The sequence below is a fragment of the Triticum urartu genome, unplaced genomic scaffold (genome assembly GCF_003073215.2).
Source record: "Triticum urartu cultivar G1812 unplaced genomic scaffold, Tu2.1 TuUngrouped_contig_496, whole genome shotgun sequence".
NCBI lineage: Eukaryota > Viridiplantae > Streptophyta > Magnoliopsida > Poales > Poaceae > Triticum > Triticum urartu.
The window spans coordinates 1-16,394 of NW_024115593.1; the positions used below are offsets into that span (position 1 = coordinate 1).

At 43.5% G+C, this 16,394-nt stretch overlaps 1 pseudogene; it reads right to left on the minus strand.

Moving 5' to 3' along the window:
- Nucleotides 1-710: 710 nt before the first annotated feature.
- Nucleotides 711-14,514, minus strand: LOC125528569 (annotated as a pseudogene).
- Between the last annotated feature and the right edge of the window lie 1,880 nt (nt 14,515-16,394).

The window sequence follows — 16,394 nt, forward strand, 5'->3', positions numbered from 1 at the left end:
TCCCCAACATGTCCGTCGGCTTGCCTTCGGATTCTTCTCTAGTCTCACCGTCTGCGTCGCTACCGTTATGACAGCGGGGGGATATTGAGTAACGTGATTGTATTAGGAAACACGAGATAGACTAGGAATTATTCTGGCTTGTCTTGTACTCCAAGTAGATCATGTACTCCTATATATATGCCCACGAGGTTCAAGCAATACAATGAACTATTCCACCAAATCCCTCTCTCCCTTCTAATAGACTCAGTCCAGCGGCTCTAACTTTTAGCTTATTAATGCCAGTTAGATCAACAATATTATCGAAGAATTCTTGGAGAAAATAGAGTAGATCATTCTTGAACATATCCTTGAAAAATTAATAGAACTCATTTGTGTAGCAATCAGTCATGAGGCCTACACTGATCAAGTATGCAACTACTCCCTCTGTCCCATAATTTAAGACTTTTTTGACACTAGTGTAGTGTCAGAAGATGTCTTACATTATGGGACGGAGGGAGTACTAAAAAGAAAAACATGCATCCAGATTGCCGCACACACAATTTAGGTACACTGCGAGGTCCATACTGATCAAATATTCTCAGGTTATCAGTACCTAGAAATTAGATTATTACTGGGTGCGCCATAACATGAAAGCTCATGAGCTCCGGTGGTTAGGCGAGATCATTCACCAGCAGGACGGTTCGATCCCTATCACGCGCATGGGAGCATCATCACCCCATGGTCCAGCAGGATTCATGTGTGAGTCGCTCCATGATTCGACGCCTGCGACCTTTATCCACCTGGGATCTCCTTGGGTAAATGGCATCACATTTCTTGCATGGGACTTCACCATGCAACTCGAATCTTTTCAGCCCCACAACTCGCTCCATGACTAGCCTTATGTAGTTTGTCACCTTGTCTTCATCCTCACAACCGTACATCCGGAGCAACTTCAAGTTTAGGTGCTTCAAATCCTTGGATGGTTCCCACACCACGTTGGTCTTCTCGGCACTGTCCTCAGACGGTATGTCACATGCATGCCGCTCTCGAGATAACTTCACTCAAGTCCATACAAGACAAATAACACAAGTTAATTGAACTCGACACCAACCCATGCAGGGCAATGTAGTAACAGTTCAAACTAAATATATCTGCCATTTAAATTTTTGCAACATGTTTAGTATTACTTCCTCCGTCCCACAATGTAAGACTTTTTTTTGACACTAGTGTAATGTCAAAAACGTCATACATTTAGTATCTAATCTAAGTGTATGCCTGTGTAGAGTTTGGACAACCTTGCATGAACTAAATCCTAGGCAAAGTAAAATATGCTAATATGCTTCAGGTAACTCTGACACGAGTGCGATCCAACATGATTTATTTATTTTTGGTCTTGCACGGACGTTGTCTCTCTGCAAAATATAAATGGAATGCCAGAACTTTTTATTTGCATTGCAATATCATCCATATACAATACAATCCATGTGTTCCATATATCCCAATTACTATGCGTACTCTTCTAAAATAGGAGTATCTGATAGACTAGAGTTGGTGAGTGATTGAAAATCAGATTAACTTTCTTGTGTGTTGTTAATGTTGAATATTCGGAAACCTGGCTGTCATACTAGACGGAGTCATGATATCGAGGCTAAGGTGTGGGTTATCTATACCTAATATTAAAGGACGAAAGATTTCATAGTTCTTCATAGGTCATCCTTCTATATCCATTGATTTTGTGTTAATGCTAAATATAGACGGTTGAGATTTAAAAATAAATCTACATAACACTACTTCAGATATAAGGCACGTACACAACCCAGCACGTACTCGTCTATGAAGATTCCTTTTTTAAACAGTTTATGGGAGTCTGACCTGCACACAAGCACACACACTAAAAAAACACAATTCAAGTATGCAGCAAGGGGAGGTTAAGAGAACGGGCACAAAACGCACCAAGGTAAGAACAATCATAGCCGATTGCATCTGGCGTGAGCATCTGGAGACAAAAGAGCACGGGCGAGTGCTCCAAGGGGGCAGCCAGGAGCGAGCAGCACATAAACGTAAAGGCTGAAGAGTAGGCCGTTGGGCTCGTCAGAGGCGCACATGTACCCGGTGGACCACTCAGCTGATGATTGAGGCGTGGCTAATCCTTGTGAACGGTGAGATTATGTATGCAAGCACAACACGAGGATGATGGATGGAGCTGTCACACAAGACCCCTGAAATTGTAAAGATGCAGCAAACCATTGGCGCCATCGTTGTAGGGTCGTCGTGTTCACGTCAAGCTCTCCAACATAGCCATCCAGAGTGCGCCAATCACGTTGCCCACTAACTGCTACATTCACATGACATGACTTCGGACGATAATGCCCGGCCCATGCATGGTTACGCTGGAGTTGCTTCACCAACTTGCACCTCGAGTGAAACACTTCACCACGTGGAAGCTGCCGAAGACAAGGATGAGGGGCTCAGCACCATGACGCCGCGTCGCCGCTTCCCGTCCGCTTCATCATGCCGGATGCCGATGAAGATGGAGACACGGAGCTTGGAGTCAAGACGCATGCTCTCCACTTTATCAAGCCAGTGTAGGGTGGACACTGTCCGCACCATTTTGGTCCCTCACCGAGCAACCTTTTGGACTGGCTGCCGGTGGTCCAGACAGGATCGGACCGACCACCTAGTCATGTTTTCAAGGACCGATGGGCGACGCCGAAGCCCGGGACGGACCGAGCGAACTGGCCAATCACCCGCAAAAAAAACATGATTTATTTATTTATTGTCTTGCACGGGCATTGTCTCTCTGCAAAATATAAATGGAATACTATAACTATTGTTTGCATTGCACTATCATTCATATACAATACAATCCATGTCTTCCATATATCCCAATTACTATGCATACTCTATGCGCTACTTCTAAAATACTACCTGTGATAAGACTACAGTTGGTGAGTGATTGAAAATCAGATTAACTTTCTCGTTTGTTGTTAATACTGAATATTCGGAAACCTATCGTACTAGACGGAGTCATATCCAGGCTAAGGTGTGGATTAATTAAATTAAAAAGAAGGTAGAGTAACAGGCTTACTGTAAACTTGTACAGGGCAGGTGCATCTTCGAGGATAAATATGGTCCAGCTCAGATCACACTCAGGGAAGATACCAGAAAAAGACACTTCGGTCAGATTTCTGAATATGGCAGTGAGATGCTTCAGATGTTCTGATTGAATCCATATCTACACCAAGAAGAAGAACACAAATAGACAGCTGAGATTATCTATATCTATACCAATATAAAAAGATCCAAAAAGGCAGATCCAATTGATCTCGGCCATCAAACTAAGTCAATCCAACGACCAAGACTGCTCCAATAGCGGGCATTCAACGTGTTTAACATGCAATTAATACCATACCAAATATTGTACTAACTGCAGAATTAACACACAAATAATAGCATACATAATATCCACGTGCAATTAATATATTGCCTAAATATTAACATGCAACACATGCAATTAATATATTGCCTAAAATATTAACGTGCGTCGCACGTGCGCATTTACTAGTCAGTAAAGAAGAGCATATATATGATACGTCTCCAACGTATCTATAATTTTTTATTGTTCCATGCTATATTATATTCTCTTTTGGACATTATTGGACTTTATTATACACTTTTATATTATTTTTGGGACTAACCTATTAACCGGAGGCCCAGCCCAAAATTGCTGTTTTTTGCCTATTTTAGGGTTTCGCAGAAAAAGAATATCAAACAGAGTCCAAACGGAATGAAACTGTAACGCCCACGATGCGGTTATATCTCCCATGTGTCGAAGCACGACTTAGAGGCATAACCGCATTATAAGCAATGTCGCAAGTGGGGTAATCTTCACACAACCCATGTAATGAATAAGGAAAAGAGATACATAGTTGGCTTACACTCGCCACGTCACACAATAGCATAAATATCATTACATTCATCCAGATACAATCAAGGTCCGACTACGGAACCAAAATAAAGAACAACCCCAAATGCAACAAAGTTCCCGATCGCCCCAACTGGGCACCACTACTGATCGTCTGGAAAGGAAACGTAGTATCGTCCTGAGTCCTCATCGAACTCCCACTTGAGCTCAGTTGCATCTCCTGAAGCGATATCATCGGTCCCTACATCTGGTTTTGGAAGGAACCTGTGAGTCACGGGGACTCAGCAATCTCACACCCTCGCGATCAAGACTATTTAAGTTTATAGGTAGGGTAAAAGGTATGAGGTGGAGCTGCAACAAGCACTAGCATATATGGTGGCTAACATACGCAAATGAGAGCGAGAAGAGAAAGCAAAGGCACGATCGATCAACTATGATCAAGAAGTGATCCTAGAATAACCTACGTTCAAGCATAACACGAGACCGTGTTCTCTTCCCGGACTCCGCCGAAAAGAGACCATCACGGCCACACACTCTGTTGATTCATTTTAATTAAGTTAAGTTTCAAGGTTATCTATAACCGAACATTAACAAATTTCCATCTACCCATAACCGCGGGCACGGCTTTCGAAATATCAAATCCCTGCAGGGGTGTCCCAACTTAGCCCATCACAAGCTCTCACGGTCAACGAAGGATATTCCTTCTCCCAAGATAATTCGATCAGATTCGGAATCCCGGTTACAAGACATCTCGACAATGGTAAAACTAAACCAGCAAAGCCACCCGAATGTGCCGACAAATCCCGATAGGAGCTGCACATATCTCGTTCTCAGGGCACACCGGATAAGCAATCCATACAACTAAAACCAACCCTCGAGTTTCTCCGAGGTGGCGCTGCAAGGGGCTCTAGTTTGGACCAACACTCAGAGGAGCACTGGCCCGGGGGTTTAAAATAAAGATGACCCTTGAGTCCGCGGAACCCAAGGGAAAAGAGGCTAGGTGGCGAATGGTAAAACCCAACCGTGTAAGGAGGAGTTTTATTCAAGGCGAACTGTCAAGGGGTTCCCATTATAACCCAACCGTGTAAGGAACGCAAAATCAAGGAACATAACACCGGTATGACGGAAACTAGGGCGGCAAAAGTGGAACAAAACACCAGGCATAAGGCCGAGCCTTCCACCCTTTTCCAAGTATATAGGTGCATTAAAATAGACAAGATATAATAATGATATCCCAACCATAAACATGTTCCAACAAGGAACAAACTCCAATCTTCACCTGCAACTAGCAATGCTATAAGAGGGGCTGAGCAAAGCGGTAACATAGCCAAACAACGGTTTGCTAGGACAATGTGGGTTAGAGGTTTGACATGGCAATATGGGAGACATGATAAGCAAGTGGTAGGTATCGTAGCATAGGCATAGCAAAAGAGCGAGCATCTAGCAAGCAAAGATAGAAGTGATTTCAAGGGTATGGTCATCTTGCCTGCAAAGTTCCCCGAGTTGATGTTAGCTTAATCCTCGTAAGCGTACTCAACGGGCTCCTCGATCACGTACTCGTCTCCCGGCTCTACCCAAGCAAGAACACAATCAAAGGGAGACACAATCAACCATGTGCAATGCACAAGCAACATGATGCAACACATGGCATGATATGCGGGATGTGATATGCGATGCATATGCATGCTTCGGAAAGGAAAGATTGAACCTGGCCTCAACTTGGAAAACCAAGAGTGCCACTGGAAAGATGAGTTGATTTCGGTCGAAATCGATATAAATATCACCGGAATCGGATGCACGGTTTGCAAATGACAAGCAAAACAAATATGGCACCGATCTGCGATTAACAGCACGAGGCCATCTAAAAGCATCAAGAACAACGAGCTACTGCACTCTAACATAACAACAAAATACATGGCAGGGATCCAATCAAGATGCTTGACAAAAGATGAACACTGAGCTACAGCTAATTCACTCAATAGCAGGTTCAAACAAGCATGGCAAAAGTGCAGAAGATATCATGTTTCAGACTTAGTGAAAATAACATGTCAGGAATTTAACATCTGGAAGCAATCTTTAGAGCAAGATAACAACATGCTACAGGAACATATCATGGCAAAGCAAGCCATGGCATGAAGCTACTCAAAGCATACAACAAAAGTCCCTTACTGACCATAAGCCAAAAGGGATCAGAAAATACAATGGCAACCATGTGGACATAGCAATTATCGTTAACAGATTCAGAATTGGTAGAAAACTGGAACATGGCAAAACAGATATTAAGTAGGCATGTTTACGAGCTTGATGCACTCACCACAAAGCATTGCATGAAAAACTAAGCATACACCCAGCAAATAGACATGGCATAGAAGCTAAACATGGCAAGAACAACAACATAGCATGCATGGATCAACTACAACAACATCGGCAAAAATGTTTAACACGTAAACATTCTGCCAGGAACATTTTATAGCAAAAGTAGAGCTCGATTGAGTCAAGCTAGGGTGCTCCATAATTGCAAACAAAGACATGGATGGAAAGAGCACAACAATATCTACAAAACATCCTTATTGATCATGCTCAAAAGAGGCATGGATCACTCTGTAGCAACATGAATACATGGCATAAAAATATTAACAGGGCAAAGACTTAGAAGATTTCTAAGTCCCTGAAATTAGCAACATCACGAGAGCTACTTTGCATGCTTGTGCTAGTCACCACAAAGATCACAAAAATACATGGCATACACCCCTGTAAAGATGGCATGGCATACTTCAAAACACATGTAGGGCTCAAGTTCATAGGAGGAACACATTAAACATGACAAAAATGACAAATGTCCAATTACTGATAAAAATCTGAAACTAACATTGCATAGCCCTCTTGCAACAGCATTTAGGGCATCAAGATGAGCTCATATGAACATGGTGCAATGGAATGAAATGAAGTACTCGTCGAGACGAACAATTTGATATGCTACACGCCCAAAACGGAGCCACGGATGCAGAGTTATGGCATGATGAAAATATGCAAAAATTACTGAAACGGGGCAAAATTAGGTCAACTGTTAGGGTTTCCAAATCTCGATCCGGATCGGGCGGCACGGAAACTGAGGTTGCGAGAACAATGCTCGCCGGAGACGCGCCGCGGTGGCCAGAGTCGGGGACGGCGCGGAGGGCGGCGGCCGGAGTCGGGGACGGCGCGGCGAGGTCGGGCGGCGAGGCGGCGAGGACGGGGCGGCGGTGACCGGGCGAGGCAGCGGTGGCCGACGAGGTGCGGCGCTGGGCGGCAGGCGGCGGCGCTCGAGGGCGTGGGAGGCCCGGGCGGCGGGGCGGAGCGGAACAGGGCGGCGACCGCTTCGGGCCGGAGGGGCCCGCGATGGGCTCCGGCGGGCCGCGCGGTGGGAGGAGGCGGCCGGGCCACGTGGCGGCGTGTGATTGGCGGCGGCAGGGTTGTCCGGCGGCGACGAACGTGTCCGGCCGCGCGGAGAAGAGGGGAGCTAGGGTTAGGGTGGTATGGATCCGGAATTTTTGGGGGAGTGGCCTTTTTATAGGTAGAGGGAGCTAGGAGGCTCCAAATTGAGCAAGGTTTTCGGCCACGTGATTGTGATCGAACAACCTAAATGATGGAGGGGGTTTAGGTGGGTTTTGGGCCACTTTGGAGAGGTGTTGGGCTGCAACACACACGAGGCCTTTACGGTCCCTCGGTTAACCGTTGGAGTATCAAACGAAGTCCAAATGGCACAAAACTTGACAGGCGGTCTACCGGTAGTAAACCAAGGCTGCTTGGCAAGTCTCGGTCCAATCCAAAAACGTTTAATACCCGCACACGAAAAGAGGTAGAAGGGGACACCGGAGGACATAGGAGCGCTGGAATGCAAAACGGACAACGGGGAAAATGCACGGATGCATGAGACGAACACGTATGCAAATGCGATGCACAAGATGAAATGATATGAGATGCATGACAAAGACAAAAGCAACACGAAGACAAAAACCCGACAACGAGGAAATATCATAACTTAGTGCCGGAAATGGCAAGAGTTGGAATACAAATATGGCAAGTTACATACGGGGCGTTACAGAAACCTTCGGGAACGTGATTTTCGGAACGAACATGATCCAGAGGACTTGGACCCTACGTCAAGCAATCAACGAGGAAGGCACGAGGTAGGGGGGCGCCTACCCCCCCCAGGCGCGCCCTCCACCCTCGTGGGCCCCCTGTTTCTCCACCGACGTACTCCTTCCTCCTATATATACCTACGTACCCCAAACTACCAGATACGGAGCCAAAACCCTAATTCCACCGCCGTAACTTTCTGTATCCACGAGATCCCATCTTGGGGCCTTTGCCGGAGCTCCGCCGGAGGGGGCATCGATCACGGAGGGCTTCTACATCAACACCATAGCCCCTCCGATGAAGTGTGAGTAGTTTAATTCAGACCTACGGGTCCATAGTTATTAGCTAGATGGCTTCTTCTCTCTTTTTGGATCTCAATACAAAGTTCTCCCCCTCTCTTCTGGAGATCTATTCGATGTAATCTTATTTTGTGGTGTGTTTGTTGAGACCGATGAATTGTGGGTTTATGATCAAGTTTATCTATGAACAATATTTGAATCTTCTCTAAATTCTTTTATGTATGATTGGTTATCTTTGCAAGTCTCTTCGAATTATCAGTTTGGTTTGGCATACTAGATTGATCTTTCTTGCAATGGGAGAAGTGCTTAGCTTTGGGTTCAATCTTGCGGTGTCCTTTCCCAGTGATAGTAGGGGCAGCAAGGCACGTATTATATTGTTGCCATCGAGGATAACAAGATGGGGTTTATATCATATTGCATGAGTTTATCCCTCTACATCATGTCATCTTGCTTAAAGCGTTACTCTGTTCTCTTGAACTTAATACTCTAGATGCATGCTGGATAGCGGTCGATGTGTGGAGTAATAGTAGTAGATGCAGGCAGGAGTCGGTCTACTTGTTTTGGACGTGATGCCTATATACATGATCATACCTAGATATTCTCATAACTATGCTCAATTCTGTAAATTGCTCAACAGTAATTTGTTCACCCACCATAAATACTTATGCTCTTGAGAGAAGCCACTAGTGAAACCTATGCCCCCCGGGTCTATCTTCCATCATATTAATCTTACAATACTTAGTTATTTCCTTTGCTATTTATTTTACTTTGCATCTTTATCATAAAAATACCAAAAATATTATCCTATCATATCTATCAGATCTCACTCTCGTAAGTGACCGTGTAGGGATTGGCAACCCCTTATTGCGTTGGTTGCGAGGATTTATTTGTTTGTGTAGGTACGAGGGACTTGTGTGCGGCCTCCTACTGGATTGATACCTTGGTTCTCAAAAACTGAGGGAAATACTTACGCTACTTTGCTGCATCACCCTTTCCTCTTCAAGGGAAAACCAACGCAGTGCTCAAGAGGTAGCAAGAAGGATTTCTGGCGCCGTTGCCGGGGAGGTTCGCGCAAGACAAGTCAAGATTTGACTCCCGACAACGAGTCATTTGTGGCATCGTTGCAAGTCAAGACATACCAAGTACCCATCACAAACCCTTATCTCCTGCATTACATTATTTGCCATTTGCCTCTCATTTGCCTCTCCCCCCACTTCACCATTGTTGTTTTATTTGCCCTTCTTCTGCTCGTCTTTCCATTTGATTTGATGTCTTACTTGGCTCATTTGCTCATTTGGTTGGAATAGTTGTTTATTTATTACTAAACAGAGAACCTAAATATCTATGGATCCTCATCCGCTTGCTAATCTTTTTAAGATATCAAATTATGATGAACCAATTGCTAGTGAGTTTTGTGCACTAGATTATCTTTATGAAGTTTTGCTTGAAATTCATGAATCTGAAAATTGTGATAAAGTACTTTATGGAGTGATTCACGATGAATCTTTGAATAAAAAGCATGATTGCAATGATGATAGTATAAGTTCTATTAATGTCAATTGTGCTTATAATATGCAAAACCCTAAGCTTGGGGATGCTAGTTTTGCTATGTCTACTACTTGTTGTAATGATCATGATTGGGGTGATTCTTCTTTTGATCTTGAAAATTTATTTAAGCCCCATGATGAATATGAGATTGATAATAGTGTTTGCAATGTTATTGAAAGTGGGTTTGTAGGAGTGTCAACTTTAGATCCCACATATTTGGAGAATGTTCAATCTTATGAAAATTTTGATAAAAGTCGGTTTGGAGAAGTCATGACTTTAGTTAATGTTAATCCTACTATTTTGGAAGAGTGTCAACTTTGCATGCATGTGGATCGTGTTGAAAATATTTTATGTGATAGCTATTTTGTTGAATTTGCTTATGATCCTACATGTAATTATTATGGGAGAGGAAAATATGGTGGTATAAATTTTCATGTTACTAAATTACCTCTCGTTATGTTGAGATTGCTACTGTTTCTTTCCGCTTTCTTGCATATGCTAGTTTTTGCTTGCCTTGATAATTTGTTTGCCTATAAGATTCCTATGTATAGGAAGTACGTTAGACTTAGATGTGTTTGTCACGTGTTTTATGATGCTCTCTTTGTGCTTCAATTCTTGTCTTTCATGTGAGCATCATTGAAATATTATGCCTAGCTATAAGGCTTTAAAGAAAAGCGCTTGTTCGGAGACAACTCAATATTTTTCCTTTATGTTATTTAATAAATAATTTATCTAGCCTCTGTTTTGGTTGTGTTTTTTGTGTTTAATTAGTGTTTGTGCCAAGTAGAACCGTTCGTAAGACTTGGGGAAAGTCTTTTTAATCTTGCTGTAAAAAACAGAAACTTTAGCACTCACAAGAATTGCTGCCATTTTTATTTGGAAAGTTCTATTTAGTTAATTCTTTTTGAAAATGATTAATAAATAAATTCCTCACGTCCAGAAATTTATTTTAGAATTTTTGGGGTTCCAGATCTTGCGTTAGCTACACATTACTACAGACTGTTCTGTTTTTGACAGATTCTGTTTTTCGTGTGTTGTTTGCTTATTTTGATGAATCTATGGCTAGTAAAATAGTTTATAGACCATAGAGAAGTTGGAATAAAGTAGGTTTAACACTAATATAAATAAAGAATGAGTTCATTACAGTACCTTGAAGTGGTGTTTTGTTTTCTTTCGCTAACGGAGCTCACGAGATTTTCTACTTTAAGTTTTGTGTTGTGAAGTTTTCAAGTTTTGGGTAAAAGATTTGATGGATTATGGAACAAGGAGTGGAAAGAGTCTAAGCTTGGGGATGCCCATGGCACCCCAAGATAATTTAAGGACACCTAAAAGCCAAAGCATGGGGATGCCCCGGAAGGCATCCCCTCTTTCGTCTACTTCCATCGGTAACTTTACTTGGAGCTATATTTTTATTTACCACATGATATATGTTTTGCTTGGAGCGTCTTGTATTATTTGAGTCTTTATTTGTTAGTTTTACACAATCATCCTTGCTGTACACACCTTTTGAGAGAGAGACACATGATTCGGAAATTCTTAGAATACTCTATGTGCTTCACTTATATCTTTTGAGTTATATAGTTTTTGCTCTAGTGCTTCACTTATATCTTTTAGAGCACGTCGGTGGATTTGTTTTATAGAAACTATTGTTCTCTCATGCTTCACTTAGATTATTTTGAGAGTCCTACAAAACAGCATGGTAATTTGCTTTAATTATGTTAGGCATTCAAGATTAATAGAAGTTTTCTTATGGGTGTGTTGAATACTATGAGAAGTTTGATACTTGATAATTGTTTTGAGATAAGGAGATGGTAATATTAGAGTCATGCTAGTAAAGTAGTTGTGAATTTGAGAAATACTTGTGTTAAAGTTTATGATTCCCGTAGCATGCACGTATGGTGAACCGTTATGTGATGAAGTCGGAGCATGATTTATTTATTGATTATCTTCCTTATGAGTGGCGGTCAGGGACGAGCGATGGTCTTTTCCTACCAATCTATCCCCCTAGGAGCATGCGCGTAATACTTTGCTTTGATAACTTGTAGATTTTTTCAATAAGTATATGAGTTCTTTATGACTAAGGTTGAGTCCATGGATCATACGCACTTTTCTTCCTTCCACCATTGCTAGCCTCTCTAATACCGCACACCTTTCGCCGGTATCATACACCCACCATATACCTTCCTCAAAACAGACACCATACCTACCTATCATGGCATTTCCATAGCCATTCTGAGATATATTGCCATGCAACTTTCCACCATTCCGTTTACTATGACACGCTCCATCATTGTCATATTGCTTTGCATGATCATGTAGTTGACATTGTATTTGTGGCAAAGCCACCGTTCATAATTCTTTCATACATGTCACTCTTGATTCATTACATATCCCGGTACACCGCCGGAGGCATTCACATAGAGTCATATTTTGTTCCAAGTATTGAGTTGTAATTGTTGAGTTGTAAGTAAATAAAAATGTGATGATCATCATTTTTAGAGCATTGTCCCAAGTGAGGAAAGGATGATGGAGACTATGATTCCCCCACAAGTCGGGATGAGACTCCGGACGAAAAATAAAATAAAAAAAGAGGCCAAAGAAGATGAGACTCCGGACGAAAAAAGAGGCAATAAAAAATGCCCAAATAAAAAATATGAGAGAAAAAGATAGAAGGGACAATGCTACTATCCTTTTACCACACTTGTGCTTCAAAGTAGCATCATGATCTTCATAATAGAGAGTCTCCTATGTTATCACTTTCATATACTAGTGGAAATTATTCATTATAGAACTTGGCTTGTATATTCCAATGATGGGTTTCCTCAAAATGCCCTAGGTCTTCGTGAGCAAGCGAGTTGGATGCACACCCACTTAGTTGACTTCAGACCTACGGGTCCATAGTTATTAGCTAGATGGCTTCTTCTCTCTTTTTGGATCTCAATACAAAGTTCTCCCCCTCTCTTGTGGAGATCTATTCGATGTAATCTTCTTTTGCGGTGTGTTTGTTGAGACCGATGAATTGTGGGTTTATGATCAAGTTTATCTATGAACAATATTTGAATCTTCTCTAAATTCTTTTATGTATGATTGGTTATCTTTGCAAGTCTCTTCGAATTATCAGTTTGGTTTGGCCTACTAGATTGATCTTTCTTGCAATAGGAGAAGTGCTTAGCTTTGGGTTCAATCTTGCGGTGTCCTTTCCCAGTGACAGTAGGGGCAGCAAGGCACGTATTGTATTGTTGCCATCGAGGATAACAAGATGGGGTTTATATCATATTGCATGAGTTTATCCCTCTATATCATGTCATCTGCTTAAAGCGTTACTCTGTTCTCTTGAACTTAATACTCTAGATGCATGCTGGATGGCGGTCGATGTGTGGAGTAATAGTGGTAGATGTAGGTAGGAGTAGGTCTACTTGTTTCGGACGTGATGCCTATATACATGATCATACCTAGATATTCTCATAACTATGCTCAATTCTGTCAATTGCTCAACAGTAATTTGTTCACCCACCGTAAATACTTATGCTCTTGAGAGAAGCCACTAGTGAAACCTATGGCCCCCGGGTCTATCTTCCATCATATTAATCTTCCAATACTTAGTTATTTCCTTTGCCATTTATTTTACTTTGCATATTTATCATAAAAATACCAAAAATATTATCGTATCATATCTATCAGATCTCACTCTCGTAAGTGACTGTGTAGGGATTGACAACCCCTTATCGCGTTGGTTGCGAGGATTTATTTGTTTGTGTAGGTGCGAGGGACTTGTGCGCGGCCTCCTACTGGATTGATACCTTGGTTCTCAAAAACTGAGGGAAATACTTACGCTACTTTGTTGCATCACCCTTTCCTCTTCAAAGGAAAACCAACGCAATGCTCAAGAGGTAGCAATATATGATATGTGTGCAGAAGAAAATTAGCTTTTACCATTTGGTGGCGAAAATTGAGATGCAATTTCAACAGGTTATTTGCACTCCTTCTTGAGAAGCACTTTGGTGAGCAGGAATGGCACCTACCACGCCTTGGCCTTACAGGCGAGGCTGACTTGACGAAGCTGTGGAACGTAGCCAAAGCGCACGGGGAGGTTCTTGGAGCGCCAAGAATGGCACAATGCCGTACTGAGCCCAGGGACGGAGATGAGGTCGATCCGCTTGCAATGGAAGTGCATAAACTCAAGCTCCTGGATCCCAGAACACGGTGTGTCAATCTTTAGCACGTGGTGCTGATCGACCAGTCCGCAGGAGTTCATGTTGAGATGCTCGAGCTTATCGGAAGCAGCAATGAGGCTGGGGACGTCGGAGTCCCCGAACGCAAGGCTCTTAAGGCGCAGCCTCGTGAGCGAGCGGAAGGCCGGCTAGTAGGAGCAGGAGAAGGACATGAACTGCTGCCCTAGCTCAGGGATCTGCGGTCCAGAGTTTACCTCGGGGGCGGGGATACTTGGAAGGCGAGGCGTCTGGTCTTGCCGTGGTTGATGACGTCTTGGACGACGCTGGCGTTGGAGCTCAGATGACAGGCCGACGACAGGAAGAAGTGGAGGTCGATGACCTTGATGGCCATGGAATTGGCACGGCCACGCTGGCACTCGCAGAAGTTGTGGTGGGCACAGACGTACGTCAAAGAGGCCGTGAACGCGTCCATGCATGCATGGTTTTGACCGGCATGCATTGCGCGGGGGACGTCGAGTGTCACGAACGAGAGCTGGCGAGGGAGATTCCCCTAGAAGGCACCTTCTCTGTTGGGTTTCGTAGTAATTTCAAAAAAATTCCTACGCACACGCAAGATCATGTGATGCATAGCAACGAGAGGGGAGAGTGTTGTCTACGTACCCAACGCAGACCGACTGCGGAAGCGCTGACACGACGTAGAGGAAGTAGTCGTACATCTTCACGATCCAACCGATCAAGCACCGAAACTACGGCACCTCCGAGTTCGAGCACACGTTCAGCTCGATGACGATCCCCGGACTCTGATCCAGCAAAGTGTCGGGGAAGAGTTCCGTCAGCACGACGGCGTGGTGACGATCTTGATGAACTACAGCAGCAGGGCTTCGCCTAAACTCCGCTACAGTATTATCGAGGAATATGGTGGCAGGGGCACCGCACACGGCTAAGGAATAGATCACGTGGATCAACTTGTGTGTTTCTGGGGTGCCTCTGCCTCAGTATATAAAGGAGCCAAGGGGGAGGGGGGCGCCGGCCAGGAGGAGGGCGCAGGAGGAGTCCTACTCCTTCCGGGAGTAGGACTCCCCCCCCCAATCCTATTCCAACTAGGATTCCCAAGGGGGGGAAAGGGAGAGAGGGGGGCCGGCCACCTTCTCCTAGTCCTAATAGGACTAGGGGAGGGGGGAGGTGCGCAGCCACCTTGGGCTGCCCCTTTCTCCTTTCCACTAAGGCCCATGAAGGCCCATATGGCTCCCGGGGGGTTCCGGTAACCTCCCGGTAACCCGGTAAAATCCCGATTTCACCCGGAACACTTCCGATATCCAAACATAGGCTTCCAATATATCAATCTTTACGTCTCGACCATTTCGAGACTCCTCGTCATGTGCGTGATCACATCCGGGACTCCGAACAACCTTCGGTACATCAAAATGCATAAACTCATAATATAACTGTCATCGTAACCTTAAGCGTGCGGACCCTACGGGTTCGAGAACAATGTAGACATGACCGAGACACGTCTCCGGTCAATAACCAATAGCGGGACCTGGATGCCCATATTGGCTCCTACATATTCTACGAAGATCTTTATCGGTCAGACCGCATAACAACATACGTTGTTCCCTTTGTCATCGGTATGTTACTTGCCCGAGATTCGATCGTCGGTATCCAATACCTAGTTCAATATCGTTACCGGCAAGTCTCTTTACTCGTTCCGTAATACATCATCTCACAACTAACATATTAGTTGTAATGCTTGCAAGGCTTATGTGATGTGTATTACCGAGAGGGCCCAGAGATACCTCTCCGACAATCGGAGTGACAAATCCTAATCTCGAAATACGCCAACCCAACATCTACCTTTGGAGACACCTGTAATGCTCCTTTATAATCACCCAGTTACGTTGTGACGTTTGGTAGCACCCAAAGTGTTCCTCCGGCAAACGGGAGTTGCATAATCTCATAGTCATAGGAACATGTATAAGTCATGAAGAAAGCAATAGCAACATACTAAACGATCGGGTGCTAAGCTAATGGAATGGGTCATGTCAATCAGATCATTCAACTAATGATGTGACCTCGTTAATCAAATAACAACTCATTGTTCATGGTCAGGAAACATAACCATCTTTGATTAACGAGCTAGTCAAGTAGAGGCATACTAGTGACACTTTGTTTGTCTATGTATTCGCACATGTATTATGTTTCCGGTTAATACAATTCCAGCATGAATAATAAACATTTATCATGATTATAAGGAAATAAATAATAACTTTATTATTGCCTCTAGGGCATATTTCCTTCAGTCTCCCACTTGCACTAGAGTCAATAATCTAGATTACACTGTAATGATTCTAA